The sequence below is a fragment of the Anas acuta genome, chromosome 7 (genome assembly GCF_963932015.1).
Source record: "Anas acuta chromosome 7, bAnaAcu1.1, whole genome shotgun sequence".
Taxonomy (NCBI): Eukaryota; Metazoa; Chordata; class Aves; order Anseriformes; family Anatidae; genus Anas; species Anas acuta.
The window spans coordinates 23,107,617-23,130,807 of record NC_088985.1 but is presented as its reverse complement, the minus strand read 5'-3'; the positions used below and the strand labels follow the sequence as shown (position 1 = coordinate 23,130,807).

General features: G+C 33.8%; 2 long non-coding RNA genes across 2 annotated transcripts in view; one reads left to right on the top strand and one right to left on the bottom strand.

Annotated features, from left to right (window-relative positions):
* The first annotated feature begins 3,523 nt into the window (after positions 1-3,523).
* The window catches only part of LOC137859430 (uncharacterized), a 72,300-nt gene continuing 52,632 nt past the window's right edge, over positions 3,524-23,191 (top strand). The window contains exon 1 of the long non-coding RNA XR_011098272.1: positions 3,524-3,800. This is a non-coding gene — a long non-coding RNA (uncharacterized lncRNA). The remainder of the gene's footprint in view (positions 3,801-23,191) is intronic.
* Positions 9,373-11,239, bottom strand: LOC137859396 (uncharacterized). The gene is made up of 2 exons (XR_011098257.1): positions 10,398-11,239; positions 9,373-9,830 (listed from the first exon to the last, which is right to left on the bottom strand). It is a non-coding gene; the product is annotated as an uncharacterized lncRNA (long non-coding RNA).

Genomic DNA, 23,191 nt, shown 5'->3' with positions numbered 1-23,191 from the left:
TTGAACTAAGAGTATTTCACTACTGTCCGTGAGGCTGAGTGCTGCGATTAGGACATTCTTCTGCCTCTGAAGTGTGTGGTACAACTACTGGTGATATCCCTTGATGTAGTATTGCCTTCTTAAAGAACTTTCCGCGGAGAGAGGGTTGGAAACTAGATTACAGGGGCATTAGCACGGCAATTTGTTAGGTCATTTGTTAGAAAGCAGGGTAGGAAGTTCGGAATTACCTAATAGGCAGTAGTATGAGTCAATTCTTATTAATTCATTTAGGACTGAGCAACGAAGTTATGCTTCATTGCTTCATTCAGGATGTTGGACAGGATGAGAAACACTGAGAAAATGACCAGTTGGCTTGAAATAGATCTGTTCTTGTCATAAAACATCTTCTCGTTTCCCCACACCCCAAGAAAGAAATGTGTGCATTTCAAAGTAAACAATTCTGATGTTTTTATAAAGTAGATCAAAGAAGAGGAGTGTAAACTCTGCTCAGAGGCAGCCTGTTCAAGGATGATTCAGATAAGAGTGAGAAAAGAACCACGTTTAGGGTCTGAAGTGGGCCTGGGATGGCACAGTCCTTATCCTCTACAAACACAGGCTAACACATTTACAGGTAGTTTCAGTAAACAGTCGCCACTGCTTGAGTTTATACAGCTAGAGATAATGAACTAGCTTTCACGCAGAGCTGAACATGTTTGAGACATCATGTTAATTCTTAGACTTCAAAGAAAACCATGTCATGGTGGTGTATTTGCAGTGAGATGGCAAAAGTCAAATAATGCCGTCCTTCCAGCTTGTTTTCCTCAGAGGTTGTCTATATTTTCTGAGCCAATAATGTTTTTTCTTTGTTTTTTCCTCTCATAAAATGCAATAGGATTTACCTGCTCTTTTGTTCAGAGTGCTGAAGCCTGACACGCCATGTTAGATGCTGCCTTGAGTATGCTTTATACATAGTCTGCGGTTATGAAATCTTTTCTCCTTGTAACAAATTATCCTGAATGTCCAACTGAGCGGATTGTTTTTCTTTTTCTAAATCAACTTCAAACTTTTGAGAGGTTCCTATGTATTCTGAAGAAATCACTTTTCATAGATGACGCATTTTACTGAAAATCCTACCTGAATAGAGTAACAGGGATGGTATATGCATTGTATTCATAGATTTCAATTCCACCAACAGCAATGTACAACTTTTAAAAACTACTAAGATGCAACTTACAAGCCACATCTGTCCTTAATGAAAAAAAAAAAAAAAAATGCAAAGCAAAAAACTTCGAGAAATCTGAACACCCCTTTTTTACATTTACTAGCTAAAATCAATCTTAAGAAAATAAAGGAAAATAAAGAGAGAAACAGGGGAGAGACTGTTGTTTTGATGAAAATTAGAGTTGTAATTCAATATTCAGAGTGATTTTTCTGTAATGAACCATTACATGCATTTTCATTTAGCTTGGTTCCTAGTCCTACAAACAATTCCATAATTGTAAGCATGGAATAACTCAATTCCCTGAATTAATCATAAGTATAATAACTTACGTGGTTGAATCAATTGATCAGAGAGCTTACTGTCCTGCTTAGAATTCTGCACATTAACCCAGAAAAAAAATAAACTTTGGAAAAAGGATAAAAATATAGGCAACTTCTTAAGTGAATGGTTACAACGTACTTAGTGTTACAGATAGCATCTAATCAGAAGGACCAGTAAAGCATCATTCCTTTATTATGTTATTGTTTCTACACGTTAATTATTATTGAGCTTATTTTAGTAGAAGAACAGCAAAGGGAGTGCCACTATGATGAGAGTTTTTAAATTTGCATTTTAGTGTCAATATAGGGTTTAGTGTTTTCTTTTTGCTGTTGTTGTTTTGATCCTTCAGTCATTGATCTTCTTATCACCTAACTAGATTGGAACAATTGGTTTTATAGCTTTCAGGAGAAAAGCTTTAGTTTCAAAACTCACAGTAAATCAATACAATATTTTTTGTAGTAGAGTGATGTTTCAGATTCATGCGATAGTAAGGCTTCCCTCACATCTCTTTTCCGTGGTACTGAACCACTTAAGAAAACCTTTCTATAATTTCTCTTTAGGTCCTCTGATGTTGTTTATGTAGTTTGCCTTAGTACTTACTGTTAGGAGTAGGTGTTTTGACATTGTCCAGCACTTAATGAACATATTTTTGGAAGGGGTGGGGGAAATCTCATTTGTTTAATCTGCTGGTAATAAAGACTTTCATTTAAGTCAGAATTACTCCTATATTTTTTTTTCCTGCTGATGATATTTTTGCATTTAATGCAATTTCTTTTAAAACAATACTAATATTTTTATTTTATGATTGTAAACAGGACAGCATAGACATACCATGTCGCTTCTTGGATGCAATAAAATGAATTGGCAACAATATTTTTGTGTTGATATAACCGTTAGCAGAAAGCCATGTGCTGACATAAAATTAAAGTGGCTTGCCTATGTTTTAAATGCTGACATATTTATTGTAAACAGAAGTAGATGTCATAATGAGCCACCTTTCCTGTATTGTCATCTAACTGCACTATAAAAATTGCATAGTGTTCTCCTATTTATAATTTAATGTTTAAAAAATATTTTCTGTGACATGATTGTCTGTAAGACATTTCTGCTGTGTTTCCTTCGGCTGTTATTATAGCTTTAGTTTTTTTGTTTGTTTGTTTGTTTGTTTTTTGTAACTTTTTGTTTTGTTTTGTTTTGGCAGACCACTCACCTCTGCAGTATTAGAACAAAACACTGAACAGGGACTTCAACAAATGTAGAAGACAGCATATCTGTGGTAAACCCAAGAAAACATATGTCTAAAGTAATTACATTTTTAAAGGTTAATGTTCATGTATTGAGTGTTGTTATGGTGGTTTAACTTAGCTACAGAACCTAACTTGAGGCAAACAAAGGATTTATTCCTTCTATGCTTTTTCCCACGTGTTTCCCCTATCTATCGAGGAGACCATTTAGGTTTCCAAACTAGAAGGAAACAAAGAGAAGAGAAAAATAAAAGTCAAATGGCTTTTTAACAACCATGACAGCTAGAGCCACTCACTAAAAATCTGGATGAGCTCCATGACTTGAACAGAGAAATAAATGGGATAATTTCCATTAATTCCCGTTCTTTTAGTAGTGAGTACTGTTGTTACTTTTTACAGATAAATGCTAGTGTCTTTAGAGTCGGACTTATTATTATCTTTTTTTTTTTCCAGATGGAGACAGTTAGGTAAGAAGCATAGATACTTTAGGTCATTAATGGTGATACTCAGAGTTGAATTACAGTAGAAATTCAAGTAAATAGTTGTTTTAAAAAGTTGATACCTGTTAAATATCTATGTTCATGTTCCTGTAGAAGGATTTTATGATACTATGTGATAAAACTGTAGATGTAATTCAATATTAATGACTATAAAGTGCTTCTTAGATAGAGGAAAACAAAAACAACTATTTAGACACCCACCCAATAATTAGCTGTTAGCATTCAGTTTTTCAATCAGGTTATATGTATCTAGTTGCCACTGATAAGTGAAAGATGATCCTTTCCATCTCAATCCAGCTGCCTCCTATGCTCTGAATTTTGTTCATTTTACACTGTTTTGCTATTTCAGGAAATAAAGCTGGCAAAAAATAATACTTTAGGGAATACAAATATATTTGTATTTGGGAAAGGGAAGGGAATTTTTCCCCTTTTGTCAGTGGATAACCATCATATTAACTAATGTCTGTCACAGCACCTGTTAAATATTTTGTGAATCAACAGGAAAGCTCTCTGAAACATCAGCTCCATATTTAGGTATGTTCAAAAAAGCAAATAAAAATATTACAGATTATTTATGAGAAGATAACTTGTATATATGGTATTTTTGTGTATTGCAGAAACGTGTTTTCAATCTGTGCTTGTTAAAAGAATGTTTTAAAAGCAATGTTTATACTTCTCAACTGCTTCAAAGTAAAAGCCTGTCTGTTGCAATGGTATAAATATAGAATATTTTTCTTTAGTAAAGCTCTAGGAAGAGGAAATAACAATACTTTATGGCTTGATATCTCAATTTCCAGAGTGACTATTTTGTAGGAGTGACGTGGAAATGCATGTGTAATTCACTGGTAAATAAGTCACAATTTTTGAAGATTATTTTCACTTTTATGGCTTCCTCTTTGCCAGCTCTTTTGGATATGCTCTGATTAGGTTATTTTGGCCCTGCAATATATCACCTACTCTTTGCTCTTGTACTTTATTGAAATGAAGGTCACTTGCTTGCACTGTGCAAGACCTTTTATGATGGTGCTGAATTATGTCACTTTGTTGCATTTCACAGTACTCAAAGCAGAATATGCTAACAGATTAAAAGCATGCACTTCCATTTGTTATGTACTCTCTATATATCTGTGATTTAGCAATAGTTAAGTAACAGTTAAGTAACAGCTTAGTTTTAATAGTGTATTTTGCTCCTGAAAGGGGATGGTGGATTATCATTATCAAGATCCCTGTCATAGTGGGTAATGGTTTTCTTGTGTAAATGGATAATGGGAAAAGGACTTCTAATGGAAAAACACTACTTATTTAGAATTAAAATTCAAATAGTGCATAATCTGAATAATCCCCCCCCCCCTCTCCAAGTTACTGGGGAAACACACACACAAAAGGACAAAAATGCAAGGATATTTGTTTTAAAACTGACCCATCACTGGCCAATCAGAAAATCTGAGCCTGACAGAAGAAATAAATTGTTTGATATGTAATTAAAATTTCTTTTTCTCTTTCTGCTTTCCCTCCACTTGGTGTATAGTTTTTTGTATCCAAACTGGTAAAGCTTGATCCTACAGAAAGGAGGAGGAATCCTATGGGGGATTTTTCCCCAAATAATTCACAGTACTATGAAGGTTAAATTCAGACTGTATTGTAGTGTATGTGTCTTATGAGATGGAATTAAGATTTAATGTTTTTAAAACAAACAAACAAAAAAACACACGACAATGCATATGTGTATCAAAGTTCACTACATTTTGCTAATAGGAGTAATTATTGTCATTCCAAGTTCTGAGGAGGGTTATATTACAGAAACAGGAGAAGATAGAAACGACTAAATGGCCTAACAGTTTTCCCTCCCAGCAGCAGCTCTTGTCTTTCCATATGCTTCATAAAAACCCAGCCTTTTTTTTTTTTTTTTTTTACTCCATTTCTGCTTTTGCAAGCCAAGTCGCTTCTCGTTCGCCATGCTGTTTCTGATGGTATTCTCTGTCTGCATTTCTTAATACATCTATTTCATCTGTCAGCAGGGGGAGCACTAAGAACGCGGGAGAAACTTGTACTGGTCTGGGGAGCAGTGGTGGGAAAAATACTGCCCAGTCCGTGCAGTTTCCAGCTGTAGCATACCGTAGCAAGGGAAAGTCTTTGGAGAAAGCTGAATTCTCAACAGGTTGTCTCTGGACTCTGTGTGAAGTCTGATTATTTTGACCTGGCTTTTTGTGGGAGTACACTTGGGACTTTTGAAAGTGTAAACAATTTTCAAGAGGAACAGGGCAGATATAAACCTAATATTTCTATGCAGCCACATGCTTTTATGCTGCATGTCAACTCCAGCTGTTGAAAGCTGTAAGAGCTCATTAATTAAATTACTACAGCATTTGTTTGATACAGTAAAAAAACAGACTAGTCCAAAAATTGAGATTTTTTTTTAGGTAGGGTGCAGGGGTAAGCTTGTTTCCCTGTGCGAACACACACACACACACACACACACACACAATATTCTTATTTAACCACACTTTGGTGAAAAAGATAAATTAACACAGAAAAAATGTTTGAAGATTTTTTTTTTTTTTTTTTAAACCAAGAATTTTCATCTTTCTGTTTGTTTTTGGTAAGAATTCACTAAGTGTCAGAAAACTGTCCTGAATTGGTGCAAGGTAAGCAGGAAGAGGGAGAGGAAAGAGGGGGAAGGGCTATGGGACTTCATTTTCACCAGTGATCTGCTCAGTTCTTCATATAGAACCTTTCTTGTTTACAGGTAGTAATGATTTCTTGGTACCTTGAAACAACAAAGGAAAAGAGTTTTATGTGGATGCTAGAATGTGAATTTGAGGACTTAGCTTTGGTTTCAGTTAAAAATGAAACTAAAAGTTCATGGCACAGTATGTTGTTAGTGATTTTTTTTTTCTTAATAGCAAATTACAATATTCAGAAATACGGAGCACCATTCCTTATTGCTTTCGCACTGTCACTTATGCCAGTACTGACAGCTAGTCTCACAACCTGTAATCACTACCTTTATCACTGTAGGTAAATTAGATCTATACATGCCAGTGAGTTTTTGAAAACAGCTAAGATAAACATATTTCCCTCTTGCTAAGTCTTGGCACTTTTCTCTAGGGCAAATCTTTCATGGGCAATAGTGTGTTAGAGAAATTGAGTACAGAGAAAATGCAAGTACTTTTTTTTTCCCCTCAAATTACAATGTTTCTAAGCATTCTTCCAGTGGTAGCAGCTTCTGCTTCTCTTCCTCAATTATATTGATGCAGCTGGTTTAGCAGGTACGAAACAAATCAAATCAGTCAATTGATTTGCTTGAAAAAAAAAAAAAAATTGTCTTATTTTTTTTTTTTCTCTGCCGGTTGGTTCTCTGATCTAGTTTAAAGGACAGATAAGGTAAAGCAAAGGCAGGAATAGGGAATCATGGGAATTGCAGAACAGTGGTCACATAATGCTCATTTTTACCAAATATGACAGCATGATTTCTGAAAAAGACATTGATTCCTGTATCTTGTAAGACTGTTGCATACAGTGATAATGAAAAAATTTGTAATTAGTTTAATTTAGACTGACCTCTGAAAGGGCTTTTGTTAGATTGTTTTTGATATTAAAATACTTCAAACATAAATAAACCACAAAATATTAATCAGTGTCTCTCAATCCAGTTATACATAAGATAAAGAAAGGATGATTTTAGGTTAGATGTTAGGAAGAACTTCTTTACTGAAAGGGTTGTTAGGCACTGGAACAGGCTGCCCAGGGAGGTGGTGGAGTCACCATCCCTGGAAGTCTTCAAAAGACGTTTAGATGTAGAGCTTAGGGATATGGTTTAGTGGGGACTGTTAGTGTTAGGTTAGAGGTTGGACTCGATGATCTTGAGGTCTCTTCCAACCTAGAAATTCTGTGATTCTGTGATTTAAAAAAAAAAAAGTTAATTGTAAGTGGCAAAATATACTAAAGAGCTAAAGATTAGCTTTTTTTCTAGTACCTGAAAACTCGACAGGATTAATTGAGAAGTCATATGCTGTCAGATCCCAGAGACTTGTTTTGAAGTGGTATTATCACCACCATTGTATTTCTCTAGCAACATTCCTTCTTCAGAAAATCTAGTTTCTGCTTCCAGTTGATTTGTATGAAGTATTTGTGCTCCTTGCTTACAGAACGGTTCCACAACTGTAAACAACCTTGCCTAATTGCTTACAGTGCTTCTGCACTGCACTTTTCATCTTCTGGTTGCACATTCCTGCTCTTTAACTTTTGCTAGGACTGATACTTTCTGGACTCCTCTGTTGGAGGAGGTCTGAATCATGCTTAACCCACCAAAATAATGGAAAGCAGCCCAGGAAAAACAAAACAAAACAAAAACCTTCTGCATTGCTAGGCTAAAGTCACCCATGGAAGTGTTTCAAAACTGCTGTAGGCAGTGCAAATTCAGGAAGAGGCTATAGGGGCAGGAAAAGGGGGACTGAGAAGTTCCCTTTTTATCCTTTTCACAGCTTTTAAGCTGTGAGTGGTTGAAGAGTGTAACATCATAACAAATAGAAAATTTTAGTTGGCCATGAATTATTAAAAGTATAGACATTGTAACTTAGAGTAAATTCTTTATTTTGAGACAGTGGAATAGTTTCATAATACTTATACTTACTGTGCTAATATACAATAGGTTTAAAAAATATTTTTAAGCACTTTTTTAAGTGAGAGTATTTTTTCCTGGGGGTGTCAGCATTTAGAAAACAGTCTCAGAAACTACTAAAGGTTGCTGTTATTTTATTATTAAAGATGTGGTTTTTACCAGGTGTTCCTACAGGTACCATGCTATATAGTTACTTTAACTACAATATTAGTTTTATTACTATTAAAGACTTAATACTGCTGAAACATTCTGTTTGTGAAAACAAAAATAAAGCTGTTTGGTATAATGAAATCTTTTTTTTTTTTTTCCAAATTGAAAATTTATTCTAAAGAAGCTTGGAATGAAATTATTATTCTAAGTGTTCATGATTTCATGTTTGTTTGTGTGTGTGTGCACTCTGTGTTTGGTGTCATGCAATCTATGTCATGTATTTATTGCCAGAAATGATGACTAGCACATACTCTTGCACATAGAGCAGTACATCTGTCCTTACTGTAATTTCTCTTGATATCAAGGGTGTGTATACATTGACATTGTTTTGAACTGATAATTTTGGTAACTTATTTTTATAATTTTATTGCTATTTATAAATAGTTTCCATATTCAAATTCTTTGTTTCTGTAAAGTCCTTTGCTTGTACATCTGATTTTAGAGTTGGGATCTCCAGTATTTTAAATTAGCTTCAAGTATCAAATATATGTACAAACTGATGCTATCGATTTGTATATACAGTATATATTATTTATCTAGTTCAAAATCACAACATAGAATCTTGAAAAAAATCTTGGTTCAGATGAGTTAAAATGAAAATAAAAAAAAAAATCCATTGCCTGTTAGAGAATACAGAAGAGAATTTGTACATCATGTTAAAGTGAAGCCTGGCATGGTTACACTCTAGTCATTGCATGAAAAATGTTGTCTTTATTTTAATGCAACCGAAGCCTTTTATTTTTAGTGATTTCTTTAATATAGAATTATAATATTCTGATGTTTCTGCTGATAACCCATCTCTGGGGAAAAAATTGAATACAAAGTTACTTCAAAACCATAAGCTGGTGAATTTTATTAGTTTGCTTTTTTATTGGAGGTACATTTGAAATTATCTGGAATAATAAATAATCAAAAGGCTGGGAGTCTTTGGGGATTTAGTGCTTCACTCTTCATATAACTGGTATAGTGGCAGTGCTTATCAGTGTCTTGATTCATAACTGACTTTATTTTAGTAGTGTAGGTCTTTTATTCTTATCTGCAGGTGGAAGTAGTGTGTACCTTCCCCCGTCCCCCCTCTCCTCACCCCCCCCTCCCTTTCCCATGTCGTCCCCGCTTTCCCAATGTCCTGTTCTTCCCATTTCCCAAAACTTACTTGAGAAAAGAAAAACAGAATAAAGTATATTTGTTCAAAGGAGTTTTGTTAAAGCAAAAATCCCTTTAGCCCAACCCCCTTTACCACAAACCTTGACATGGAGTCACTGAATACAAATACAGTTGTGTATACTGTTTTTATTGTCTTTTAGTTTAAGCAAGAAAAAGTGACATGTAAATAGAATTGTGCTCTGATAGTAGTGTTGGACAAAGTAAACAATAGCTTGTTAAAATGGCAATTTAAGCTGGAATAGTAAGTAATAATAATAACAACTGAGAAAAACGGCTTGTAATGCACCCAGTATTGTTTTTTCTAAGCATATAATTTTATAAACTTTGTTAGAATTTGGGATGTATTATAACACAAACTTTTGATCTGTGTCTGAAATATTAGATTTTTATTTGATAAGTGGTATGTACAGTTACATTGTTTCATAACAATATTTTTCTCAGAGCTGATATGATTAATTTTTATTTATGCTAAACAAAAGTAGTTGGACAGAAATATTAAGAAATGTTTAATGTTAAGGGGGGGGGGGGATGGGGAGTAAATAACTTCTACAGTTCCTCTTCAAAGACACCTGTGGATAAAAGAAAGAGAAGAAAAAAATTAGCATGTTTATTATTTGATTTACTGTTAACTAAATGTCTGCTTTTACAAGATAAGAATTTGTAATTCAACACAAGATAACAATCATGAAGTGGTACTTAGAATCTTATAAGATCAGGTCCTAAGAATAACTAGTACATTGCAGACACCTCTTTGGGGTAACATTTGCATGACTGGGCCTTGCATGTCTGAGTCGGCACTGAGTTCAGTGAAGCCTGGCTCCCAGCAAATGAGATATAGGTTCAGAGCTGCACTTTTGTAATCTCTGTGACTACTTTCCCTGTACTTTCAATTGGAGGTTTATAGGGATAAGGATTACAGAAGTAGCTTCCCAGCAATGCATATACTTTAGATGGAACTTTTCACCAGGCAATATATTAAATATTATAGTTGAATAGATGATTAAAATAATTTTCCCATAAAAAAATAAATCACAATGAAGTAAGAAAAATTCAAACATTACTATACAAACAGAGTAAATAACACCAGTATCTTTTGTTCAGTTTTTGATGGTTAAGTGAGAGTTTCATAAATTAACCTTTCAGTTCTTCGTATGTCCGTTCTCTATAGTTGTCTTGACAATGCTGTTTGGAATGAATGGTGAAGTACCTCAGTCGCCCCATTTTCCCATGCCTTATGCTTCTTTAGATCCAATTCTCAAAGAAGTATATGCATAGGAAAAAGGAACAACGAGCTGAATCAAGATCAATTCTGCTTGTGTCAAGAGTATAAAGAGTAAACCTGCAATATAAATGTATAGATTAAAAAGTAATATATATATATACATAGCACAATGCTTTTTCTTGCAACTCAATATTATAAGCCTGTTAAAAACTAGTTCAGTCTAGAACAGAAGTTAAAGCATGAAACAACCAACATGAATGCCTATGATTAAGCAGGGACTTAAAGTGTTTAGCATGGTAAAAATTCATCAGTGTAATTTCCTATTTTGAAATATATATAAAAATCATAGAGCTCTCAGAAAGAAAAAATCAAGTCATCTCTGTATAAGCGATGTGAAGATGAATTACAAGTCAGTAACAATACAGTGTATTTGCTTTAAGAAATCAGAATTACAGCACAATCCTTAAGTGTCTGTGATTTAAAAGTTGCAGAAATACCTATTAGAATTGCCCAAAAATGCATGAGAGAAAAAAATGTTAATAAATTGCAAAATATTGTAAAATCATTTCTGTAAGCAAGAGTAAGACTTACCTGGTTAGCTGTCTGATGCTTGAACTGCAATAACTTCATTTTCATGCGAATTTATTCTTTGCTCAAGACCTTGAAGTATGAACAATACGGTGTAACTGTTTTCACAAGTGATAATCAGTTTGCCCCTTGCCAAGGTCTTTGCTGCACCTGCAGACTGGGTGCACAAAAAGCACTGTTTTGTAAAACTGCTGAAAACTTGGAAAGTATCATTCATAAGTTGGGGGAGGTAAAAATGGGAGTGCAGTGAACTACAGGACTGATAGTAATAATTGAAGTGTTGGCTTTAAATGTACGCTGAGAATGAAAATTTATCATCTGTTTTCTTTCACATACGTCAATGGTTTGGAAAATGTAAATCTGGGAGAGGACTTCTTGTCCTGAAAGGCTGCGCTGTGTTTTCTGTCTACCTCCCCTAACCTCCCCCCCTAGTCTTCCCCAGCACACTTTTTTTGAGAATCTCTATCAATGTCCTTCACTACAAATATGACTTTACTGGAGAGATATCAAGGTCTGTGTACAAGGCTTTTCTCTGCTTATCCAGGCACCAGTGAGGCTCCCTGCTGGATGCCAAGGCTGGGAAATAACTTTTACCATATTTAATCCTATTTTCTAACAAATTCTTGAACCGTTTGCTTTCAAGTTACAGTCTTTCTATTAGGATCTCTATTATGATACAGCATTTGATCACCTATGTAAAAAGTTGTAGTTTTGAATGAATGAAGTTTTCACCTTCCATTTTACATATCAGAAGTCTGGAGAGATTGATTTAAATTGATCAGTGTCACTAGTGTCACAGTGTCACTAGTACCCACCATGCTAATTTTTACATGCTGGTGATTATACATAACTTTGGGTACGCCTGAGGTTCATTAAGGATACTCTTTCAGAGTTAGAAGATTGGTCAAATTTTCCTTAGATTCTTATTTTTCGTCTTCTAATCTCAGGTTCATTTTGTTTCTTTTAATCACAACAAATAGTCATTCCATTCTAATTCATGTACAGTGCCTTGAAATAAATAGATATTATTTTTAGTTTGGGGTGAACCTTTCTTTGGATTTTTACAAAAGGTACAACTGATTCTTTCAGTTTTTCTTCAAAGAGGTTCTGTGCTTCTGTACAGAAACCGTCCTAGTTGTGTCCCAAAGCTAGTGTCGTGTGCTTTGCGATTTTTAATATACAATGCTTACTTCAGCTTTGCTAGGCTTTCTATTTTCAGTCAGTCACTTACATCACCAGTAAAGAAAACCTATTCTGCACAAAAAAAGAAAAAAAAAAAAAAAAAAAAAAAAGAAAAGAGAGAGACTGTTCAGAGCGGTGCTGAACAGCTTCCCTTAGAACAGACATGCTAGAGGAATTCTCAGTTTTGGTATCTGTACTTCCGGTAATTATGTATCTGTAAAGAAAGGGATTTAATTTTCTCAGGAGACTGGCGGTTAAATTGATGGTTAGCAGTTGAGATATAGGAAGTATTTATGCTTTAGTCATGAGTCCTAGGCCATCTAATACACAGTGAAAACATCACAAAACTTGGAAATGTTACGTTTTGATATAAGCTGATGTAAGAAATTTTGTTTAAGGGCTGTATCCACAGAAGACCATAACAACATCTGGAGTGAGGTCTGACAGTTCCTACTTTATGAATAGGAGAGGTTGTTCACATGTGTTCTCTCTGAGTGTAGTAAGTTTCCTTACTTACTGTAAGGAGACTTCACACACTTACTGTGTGTGAAGGAGCATTCTCATGACTTTTCTCATTTCTAATTAGTATTATTTATTTGTTGATTACCCGATTTAGCTAGCTGATATGTATTTTATCTGTCTCTCAAAAACAGACTTGGATTGCAGAATTAAACCTCTATTAAGTGATATATTTTGTTCAGACAGATAAATAGAGCAGGCAACTTTGAATTTTAGAAAAAAATTATGACATGAACACACTTGTCAATCTTTTGCCTTTGATGTTGAATACAAAAGGTGATCTGATCCCTTTTAGCCTTGAGGTATGATTTCTGAAATGTAATCCATTAAGGCTTTCCTCTGAAAGCCACATGAAGTCTGTAGTTATTGTAAGATAGACTAGTCTGAAATGTTAATGTGTACAAGGATTGTTTTTTGCAATATTTTATCAACTTTATGCGTAATTTGGTATAATAAATATATATATTTAAAAACTGTTTCAATAAAAAACCCATGCAAGTTTCACTTCATGCATGACTAGAACTGTGGATCATGTCTGTAAGATTTTATTTATTTATTTTTTTTAATTTTATATTAAAGGCAGGCAAATAGATTAATGAATTATGTAGCACTGCTGTATCACAGAGGATATTTATTGTTTCAACCCATTCTGAGTTGACTCAATATACCAACAATCTTTTAATATATTTTCAAAACAGCAGATTATAATGCTTGTGGAGCTCTGGGACACTTTATTTCCACCAGCTTACACCAGTTTTCTCTTAGCTGGTATCTTAAACAGCATGAAAGGAACTTTCTATTTCATTTAGAGGTATGGGTCATTTTGCAAAAGTGCCTCAAGATGCTTTTGTTGTTGTTTGTTTTGTTTTGGGAATGTTTTATTTGTATTGTGACACACAGAGCTTTTTATAGAACCGTTATTTTTAATGTTTTGGACTTTGTGGGAGCGAGGATGAGGTATGTTGGAAAAAAAGCTTCATTTAGGGAAGGGGAGTTTTGGTTACAAACTTTTGTATTGCTGAATCAACCTTTTTTCAATCACATACATGTATTATACTGATTAAGACTGCCTGCAGGGGTGTAGGGCTATTTGGTTTTGAGTTGCTGCTTATAAACCCCTAAAAATATGGAAATATTGTATTATTATAATTGCCATTTTAAACTTCTAATGTGAATATCTGGATGTACAATGCCTTGCTGAAGCTGAAAGTTGGCACAAGTTTCAGTTTGCAACATAAGATTCCAGTGGAACATGCAAGTGAAGGCTGAAAAAAGTTTCTGTGCTGAGTTTCCTTCATGTTAATTTCAAATAAAAGGTAAAGATACATGATACCTCAAGTAGGCAGGCAACATCGTGCAGAATTTTGTCTTTACACTGAGTGACTAATAGAGCAAGAACATATCCAGGACAGAGGATTACAAGAACATATGACTTGTATGTTCTCTGTATGTGAATTCTGACCTTCCAATATCCAGCTTCCCTACAAGCCGCATATATTTGACTGGGAAGGAAAAATCAAGGTCACATCAATTTAAGTGCTTCTCTTCAAAAACAAAATTAAAATAAAGATGAATCAGGTCTCCACTTATTCAATAAATAAGAGGTGATTCCATAACTCACTCTCCCCAAAGAAACAGTTAAAAAATACATTTTTATTGATTTACGTATTATTATTATTTATTATTTATATTATATTATATAAAATTATTATATTATTTACTATTATTTATTATATACAATTTTATTATTTATTATTAAAAATAATGATAGCATTGCTTTTGAATAGTCTAATGCCATAATTTGTGAATATATGGCAGTTATACCTTGGTATGTAAACCCTCCCTTTTCATGTTTGTATGGCAACAGACGGTTGCATTTATAATGAATCTGATGGCATTACATATGGCAAAATAGTGCCTATTTTAAATGCCTGAGAACTTCATTTGTGCATTCTTATGCAACTCAAAAGATGGGTGATCACAGGATTGGGAGTACTGTTATTAAAGTCAATGATCACATTCCCCTTACCTTTAGCATGAGCATGTTCAGCAAACATGTCCAAATTGATAACCACACTGACAGGACAACAATCTTGATAAATCTGTGCATCTTTTCCATTCAAACCTCAGCAATGCTATAAAGTGCGTTTTTTTTATTTTTAAGAGGAATTAGCAATTATTTTTTGTCACTAAAAGTGGTGTTTGAAAAGAATATTTGGAGTTCTCTTGGTGATGTATTAGAAAGATGGGATAATATGCTGGAGCTGGAATGGATTTGTCAAGGCTAATGAATCTGACAGAAGCCGTCTTAGTGTTCTCGGTGTTATTATTTGCCTTGGGGAAGAGGGAGAGTTTGACATTTTTAAACTGATGAAAACCTAATGGCCTATGTAAAGAATATTCTTAATTTTACATGGTTGCCAGTCTTTGAGCACTCTGTCTGAACAGGCCCTTTCTAATGCTAAAAACTATTCTAGATTGCTCATCTAAAACAAACACTTGGAACCTGTTCCTTCATGGATGATTGTTAAACAGTAGTTGCAGCCAGAAGAGAAAGCTAACTGGGCTGGAACAGAGAGATGTGAGAGAAAGCGCTAGATTTATCTTCTGTCAGCCACAAATAAAACTTGAATTGTAGCTTTGGAACAAAGCAGATCAGAGTGAACAATGGGACTGTAGAGAAAGTTGGAAAAGTATGATTGGGCTGGGGGCATAGAAGTTGAAGATATATTGAAAGTTTGAGTGGTTAGCTCAAGATATTAAGGGTAATATATTTTAAAAAAAAAAAAACAACTTTGGATATGACACGGATGGATCTTTTCTAATAAATATTTTACAGATTTTAAAAATAGAAATATTTAATAGACCTTTTGTCACAGCACCTGAATTAAAACGGATTTGATTTAAAAGATGGAATGTTCATAATTGCACATTCTGTGTAACGTCCAAGAAAAAAAGGATCAGAAATAAACCCCTGGGTTTTATGTGAGTCACTCGTTATATTCCAAACATGTACTGAAGATAAATGTTAGCTGGAATGGGATCTGCCCACCTGTGGTGCTGGCTTTCACGGTTACACACACACGTATGTATAGATTCTTCTTCCTTTTATCTTCCATATTTTTATATTTTTTTAAGTTAATTTTATTGGACTATTTTGGGCTTAATTGTACTAGTTCTGATCATACCTATGATGATTTTGTTGCTAATTTCAGAGAGATGACATATAAGGATGTTGAGTATCTACAATAAATTTGACTTTCTTGATGAACATGTGGTTGGTGTGTGCATATTTGTATACACATGCATGTGTGGTTACAGTTACTTTGTTTTCTCTGTTCAGCAGCTATGAATGAGTATAATAAAAATGCACATTCTGAAGACACTTTAAAAAATCATTCTGAAGGAAGTATTGTTGCTATATTCTAAAAATACTTTGGACTGAAGTGGCCTAAACTGGGAGTTTTTTTAGGACTAATGTTTTAAGACTAACGCACTTTGTGATGTTAGCATGTGATGACTTACTTTTCTGACCCTAATAAATAAGTTTATTTCTTTATTTATATTTTCACTTTTTCTCTGAGCTCCTAAGACAGCAACACTCTTTTTTGAATATTATACATGTATATTATTTTAATGTTTCTTAATATGTTGTCTTTATGGAGGTTAAGATATCTGACATCATGTATAGCAACAATTTTTGTAAGAGTTGCTCAAGGTCTTTCATACATAATTGGCACCTATATCAGTCTCCTTTCTTCCACTTCTGAGAAGTTGATTTGTGCCTCTGATTAACCAAGGATGACAACGTTCATTGTTTCTTTTTCAAACAAGAATCTTTGGCTTTTTACTGTAAGACAGGGATTTACTTGCACATTTATAAAACTTTTTGATAGGCTTTCTAGAAATGTGTTAAAATTCACTGTTTGTCATGTTGTATACAAGAACTTTCTTGACAAGTTTCTTTGGGGATGATCATATTTCTCCTTGTGCTGAATAATTTCTCAGCACAAATTTGTGACACTACTTGTCTCATTGTTTTCACCCACTCCCTGTGTTCTGCTTTTACTTAACTGTATGGAGCAAGAAATATATTTTGTTTTGTTTTGTTCTCTAATGTACTTATCAGAATACAGTCATTATTATGGCTGTAATAATGATGACAATATTCTTTCAGTGAAACAACAGCTGTGCATTTCCCTGTGTATTTCACATGCACACACACAAATAATAATAAAAAATACATAGACGCACTCTTCACAGATGTTCAGGGGGAGCTGAAGTATTGTCTTCACAGAAAAAAGTACTGAATTTAAATTATGGCCCAGTAGAGTTATAAATTCTTAATTTATTCTGTAATATGATACAATATCCCAGACAAATAAATATAATTTAATTACTGTTATTAGCATTATTTGAGGTAAACATAATGGAAAGCATAAATCAAGGATATCATTGAGGTATGTGTTATTTATATCTGAGGTTAAACTTATTTGCAAGTTTCATATAATAACATTATTTTCATGTTGAGATTTTTAATGAATGCAAAATATTTCATTATTCAGTGCCTAAAGTCTTAGGTACTTTGCTAAAAGTAGGACCTATGTGAGTTCATTTCAGGAAAAATTTACTGAAAGCATAAAAGCGGATGGTGAGTTACTCTGCAAAAAAATGATTATTCACTTAAACTCTGATTGTATAAGCATTATATAAGCAAGAGAGAATGACCATTCTTGATTGCAAATATCAAGTACTAATTGTGTAACTAGATGCATTGTTGTTTTCTACTTTTTTTTTATTAATTTGTCTTAAAATGAAGGTCCATGAACTGTGCTCAGATAGTTGAAGCACAAATATGAAAAAAATAATATTACTGACATGAATGGTGATGGTCAAAGATGTTGGAAAGAAAGCTTGCATATTTTGTGTCTGAAAGAATGAAGTTGGCAAGCATCTTTACTAAAAGAATGCAAGATACAGTAGTTGGCCTTCAAACCTGGGCCAAATAGGGTGAACAAAGTTGATTGTATGCAAACTGCAGGAAAGAGTTTATGAAACTAAACTGAAACAAACTCATATTCAGAGATCTGATTCAGTATTCTCTGAAGTCGGTAAAATATTTGCAGTAAAAGCACTGGGCTTTAGAGGACCCTTTATTATTTATTAATAATAAAATAATTTTTCTTTCCATTTTGTCTCAGTAGTATAAGAAATGCTAGAATTTTTCAAATCAAAGCTGAAACCTAGCCTAACTGTATAGATTAAGTAGAAACTTAGCACAACTAACACAATTACTGTTTCATAGTTAAGGTTTTCCATTTGAGTATTTACAAGTTTTACTCAATGGTTATTAACCAATTCAAGCATTTTTTTTGAAACTGCGCAGTTTTTCTGCCTCCCAAGTGCTGCCTGCTGTTGTTTTTGAGGAGAAAAGTGTCCCATTCTTTTAAATACTTTTTTTTTGGCATCTCCTATCCCTTCCCTACATCCCCACACCCATGTGGCTTTTACATGTTTTTCCTAAATATTGTTAACCCATGCTTAGCTATATGCTTGCGTTGGTAGTCTGTAGTTAGAGCTTGAGCATACACAGTTATACTTTTACTTACATGAAGCAGAACTGTTTTGCAGAAAAGAAAAATATTTGGTTACACTTTTGCACATTATGGCAAGCTGAATTTGAACTGTAATTGTTTGAACTGTAAATATTGTTGCTGGCCACTACTTCCTTCATAGGTGCTGTCTCTGAATGGAAATGTGGTGGACATTTCCATTCATGTATAAATTGAATTAATCTATCAGATACTGAAGCTTGCAAGATGCTTTTGCAGGCAGGTGTCTTCTCCAGAGTATCAGTGAGGAACAGGCTAAATACTTCGGTATCTGACAATACCCTGCATCCTGAGTAGGACTAACAACTTGTTCCACAGTTCCCTGGAAAAGATTGCTGAGCATATTTTAATATTCTGATTGGGGAAATAAGCTACCCTAAGCCTTCTACAAAGCATATACAATCAAATGATCTGCAAGATGCAGAGAATTATTAGCTTCTTTTATCTGAACCAGGTCTTCCTGCGTGAGCTGGCAAAATCACTCAAAAATAATTCAGCAATGAAGATATACCCTTACATAACTTTCCAGTCCCTGCAGCCTTGTTGCCCTGAATGGAGAAAAAAAAAATCATGTTTAAGGCTGAGTATTGGTAGAACTATTTGAAACATTGGCATCTTTTATTTCATTAGGAAGGAGCACATGTGAACAGTTTATAGAATTCTTTTCATTTGGTCTTTGCAGATGATTTCACCGTCTTCATTAATTGTGCTTCATTAGTGCACTAGTTAAATTCTTATGAACTCAGTATAATAGTGGGGAATCTAGCATGTTCAATGCTAAACCTCACTTCATGTTAGTGGAAGAATAGAGGAAGATATCCATGTAAGAAAATCTTTAATTGGGTCAGTTATAAATCTGCCTAAAGATTTAGTTTCTTAACATCAGCTTAGACGATCTAACACTTCACTACTGCTTCTTTGCTTTTTCTCTGAATCTGAGCCATGTGATTCTGTTCTGTCTCTGGCTTTCACTGGATCCATGAACCAGATCGATTCACTAGCTAGTTTTCAATAAAACTTTAATTCAATGACAACAACAATAACAACAACAAAAAAAGAAATTTTAGCCAGATTAGGAAACAGTAAAGAAAAAGAAAGGGAAGTAAGGCCTCCCCATTTCAGTTAAAGTAGGATTGTCTAGCTTGACTGCAGAACCATACCTTCAAAATATAAATAGCTGAAATAATATAATGATTTTTTTTTTTTCTATGTTCTGTCCTATGATGTAACTGGTAACTGTGTGCAATCCCCACAGACTAGGTTTTGTTTCTGTTCTAACTGGAGAGGGAGTGGGTAATGCTTTATGCTCGAGGACATGGTGAAATTAGCAGCTTTATTATTATTTTATTTCCCTATTGTTGTTGTAGCTTAACACCAGTCAATCAGCTGTAGGCCTTTTGTTCACATCAGCAAGTATGGATTAGTTTCACAGTCATATGTCTGTCTGTGCTCTTGTTATAAGTAGTGGTATAGTTCCACAAAGATTATACATTGTTAATTGTATTTGGACAAAATTATTTTAAAAGAATGCTTTTCAAATGTGTGTGAAAAAAAAACACCTACGTTTTAAGAAACTGTGAGGATTTCTTTCATCTTTAAGTATGTGGACTGTCTCATGAGATTTCTAGTATTTGAAGCATTCTACATTTGTTTCATTCTGCCCCCCAGTATTTTTAATTTCTTTTTTTTTTTTTTCCCCAAAAAATGTTAATTCTGTATCTGAGAGAAATAATCATTTTGTTTATACAGAAGGATACACTTCATTATTATTATTTTTTAGAAAACCATATTACTTTTATAATTTAATTTGTTACTTATTATTTGGGAAACCCCTGAGCTTCAGGAATTATTCATTTGACTGTTTTCCTAAGAAGGATTAGGAAATGGTAGCAGCACATTTAAGTGATCTATTAGCCTCAATTTCAAAGTAATACATTCAATTGCAAAGTAATGCAAAGACCAGATTTTCAGCTGCTGTAAAAGAGTAAAGAGCTGAAATAATGTTGATTCACAGCAGCAGGCCAGTTTGTGTTGTACACATGCTGCACATTGAACTGAAGTTCATTTTTACTGTTTGTGAACTTGTTCAGACTAGAAAAGTTGTCATTAATAAAAGGGATTTCTGAACATACAGTACTGTTGTTACATCTAGTCCTTGGCTTAAGTCTGAATCCATTTATTTTGTCAACAGCTATACTGCCTGTTTCTAAAAAGCAACACGCCCCACTCCCCTCCCTCCTCCCCTTCAAAAAGATTACAGATTTAAACTTTTTAGTGGGTATGATCTGAGAAAAAAAAATCAAAAACAGAACTTCAAGGCTTATACACTTAATATACATTTTAATGTTTTGATACTGGTTAACATAATCTTCAATCTGTTATACAGACACGATGGCAAATATGTTTACCAGGTTCAAGCAAATCCTCTTCAAGTTTAATTACTCAGAAACTGAAAGATATATCTGCTTGCCCTACAATGTTGTCATGGAAGGAATACAGCATTCTCAGCAATCTCACTAACAAGAAGTATCCTGTTTTCTACATCCTTTGAAGTATCAGTATTACCTTTTGAATTTGTCTATCTGTTATATTTCTAACAGCGGCCTTGACAAAAGACAAAAACTTTGGTTAGTATGGGTACAAGTTACTGATATCAAATAAGCTGGAAACGAAATTTGTGAGGAGACAGAATTATCTTCTTATTCTGCCAGAGGGAGTAATAGCAAAATTAACCTTGAGAACTGTTTAGAGAGCATTCTTGTGAAAACAGAATGACATGATGTTAAAGTTATGGATATGAAGAGGTCAACGGTTCTGGACTGATTACAGACTGTTATATCTTATTTACTGTGCTTTTAAAGCAACTTTGCAGCAGATCTATTTGTGCTATGATTTCTGAGTGCAAATACAGTTTCTTCTCATTTTCTGTAGCCTGATCGAAGTGTTTGTTAAAAATTCTTGTGGTGTTCACCATTCTTGAAAGAGAGGTTTCATTCAGGTATCTTATTTATACATGTCAAAAATACGGCACTTAAATTGTGTCATCATGACAGACTTAAATTCTTGTTCCTGCTTTAGGTTCAGTTTGAGATTAACCTGCAAGTTTAAATAATTGAGTGCAGTAAGAATAATATTCAAAGTTGTTTGATATATGTGAGGAGCTTTTTTTCTACTTGTAGTAGCATGTTGGAAAGCTATCAGCTATGCATTCTGTATGTTCTAAGTGGAATTTTTATTTCAGGACACAAGATTTTATTGGTATATTTAGGTCAGTAGGGCATACTAACTTGAATATATTTGCTGTAGACTGCTTGCTAATACAATTTGGTTGTGATAAAACTAGTCTTCTAGTCTCTTTAAAAAATTTCTCTATATTTATGAAATTTATGTATTTAAATTCCTCTCCCTTAAAAAATAGTGTCTTATGGTAAACTTTTGGTGCCTTCATTGCATATTTTAAGATCTTAGTTTAAATATGGATAACTGATATATAGGATTGTGTGTTATAATGATCCTATATACCAAGATATGCTAAAACCAAATCTAAAATAAGTCATAAAGCATTGCATTTGTGCTCTCATAGTAAAGAATTTTAACAAATACTAGTTAAATTTAACTAAGCTTGACTGTTTAAAGTTTTACTAAGAAAAATAGTTTTATCCTATGTTGGTTAACTAGCACATAATACTCTTATATAGATGTGTTAGTTTCCCTAAAAGTTGCTGGTTTCAGTTAGATTATTGAGGTAAATACTAGAGTGAAGCCAATCTCCTGCTGATTTAGTGAACTGAAGTCCCACTTTTAACACACATACTTCTGTGTATTTCTGCTCCTTGCCCTGTGCTAGTGCTCATTAGTCACATGATTCAAATCACTAAATAAGCAGAAGTATGTGGCTCTCTGTTGAGTTGGTGGGTTAAATCATATCTGTGAAGGATATGATATATGCAAAAGTTAGCAGATAAGAGGGGTGGAGCTATTCTGACAGGAAAAAAAACAACAGCCATACAGCAACAAAACAAAACCAAAAAAACACACACACAGATGTTCCTTAAAACAATTCTTGCAACTCAGCCTGTGTTGCAACTCAGACTATGTTCTTAGAGGAGGGAAAACAATTACTGTACAAGAATGATTCTGTATTTCATTCCTATGAAGACTATATAATCTCCCCCTCTTCCCCACAGAATATAGGTCTCAAATGAGTTTTGAGTTATACAGAAATCATAAATGTAGAGCCCTCCTGGTACAGCCAGACAGCTTGTCTAGTACCAGAAACAGCTTTTCTCTACTTATCTCTGTGTTGTCAGCAATGAGGACAATGGTTAAACAGGGAAGAGACCTGTATGCTTGTTTGCTTCTCCAAAGATTTGTAGTCAGAACTGAAGCCTGATGTTAAGTTTCCAAACATGCAAAAATTAGAGTATTGTTAGGTGTATATTTTTAATTAAAAAGAAAAGTACTGGTCATAATAAAAATAGATATATTTAATACATGCAATCAGAAGTGCTCATTGAGAAAATTTGGATTCCCTAAAATGTGCTAACATTTTGCTTATGGAAAACTTTTAAAATACAGATAAAGAAATATATAGTTGTTATATTGACATTATTTTAAAATGAAATTTGATTAAAGGACCCCAATATGGTGTAAATCTTGAAACAAGTCAAAACACTTAAATTATTATTAGCAAAATTAAAAATATTTTTGAATTCAACCTTTGTAAATTCCTTAAATCAACAAGTTGCTCTATAACACATTTCAGTGAGACTGCTTTTTCTAATCAGAAAACATTTCTAGTAACTTT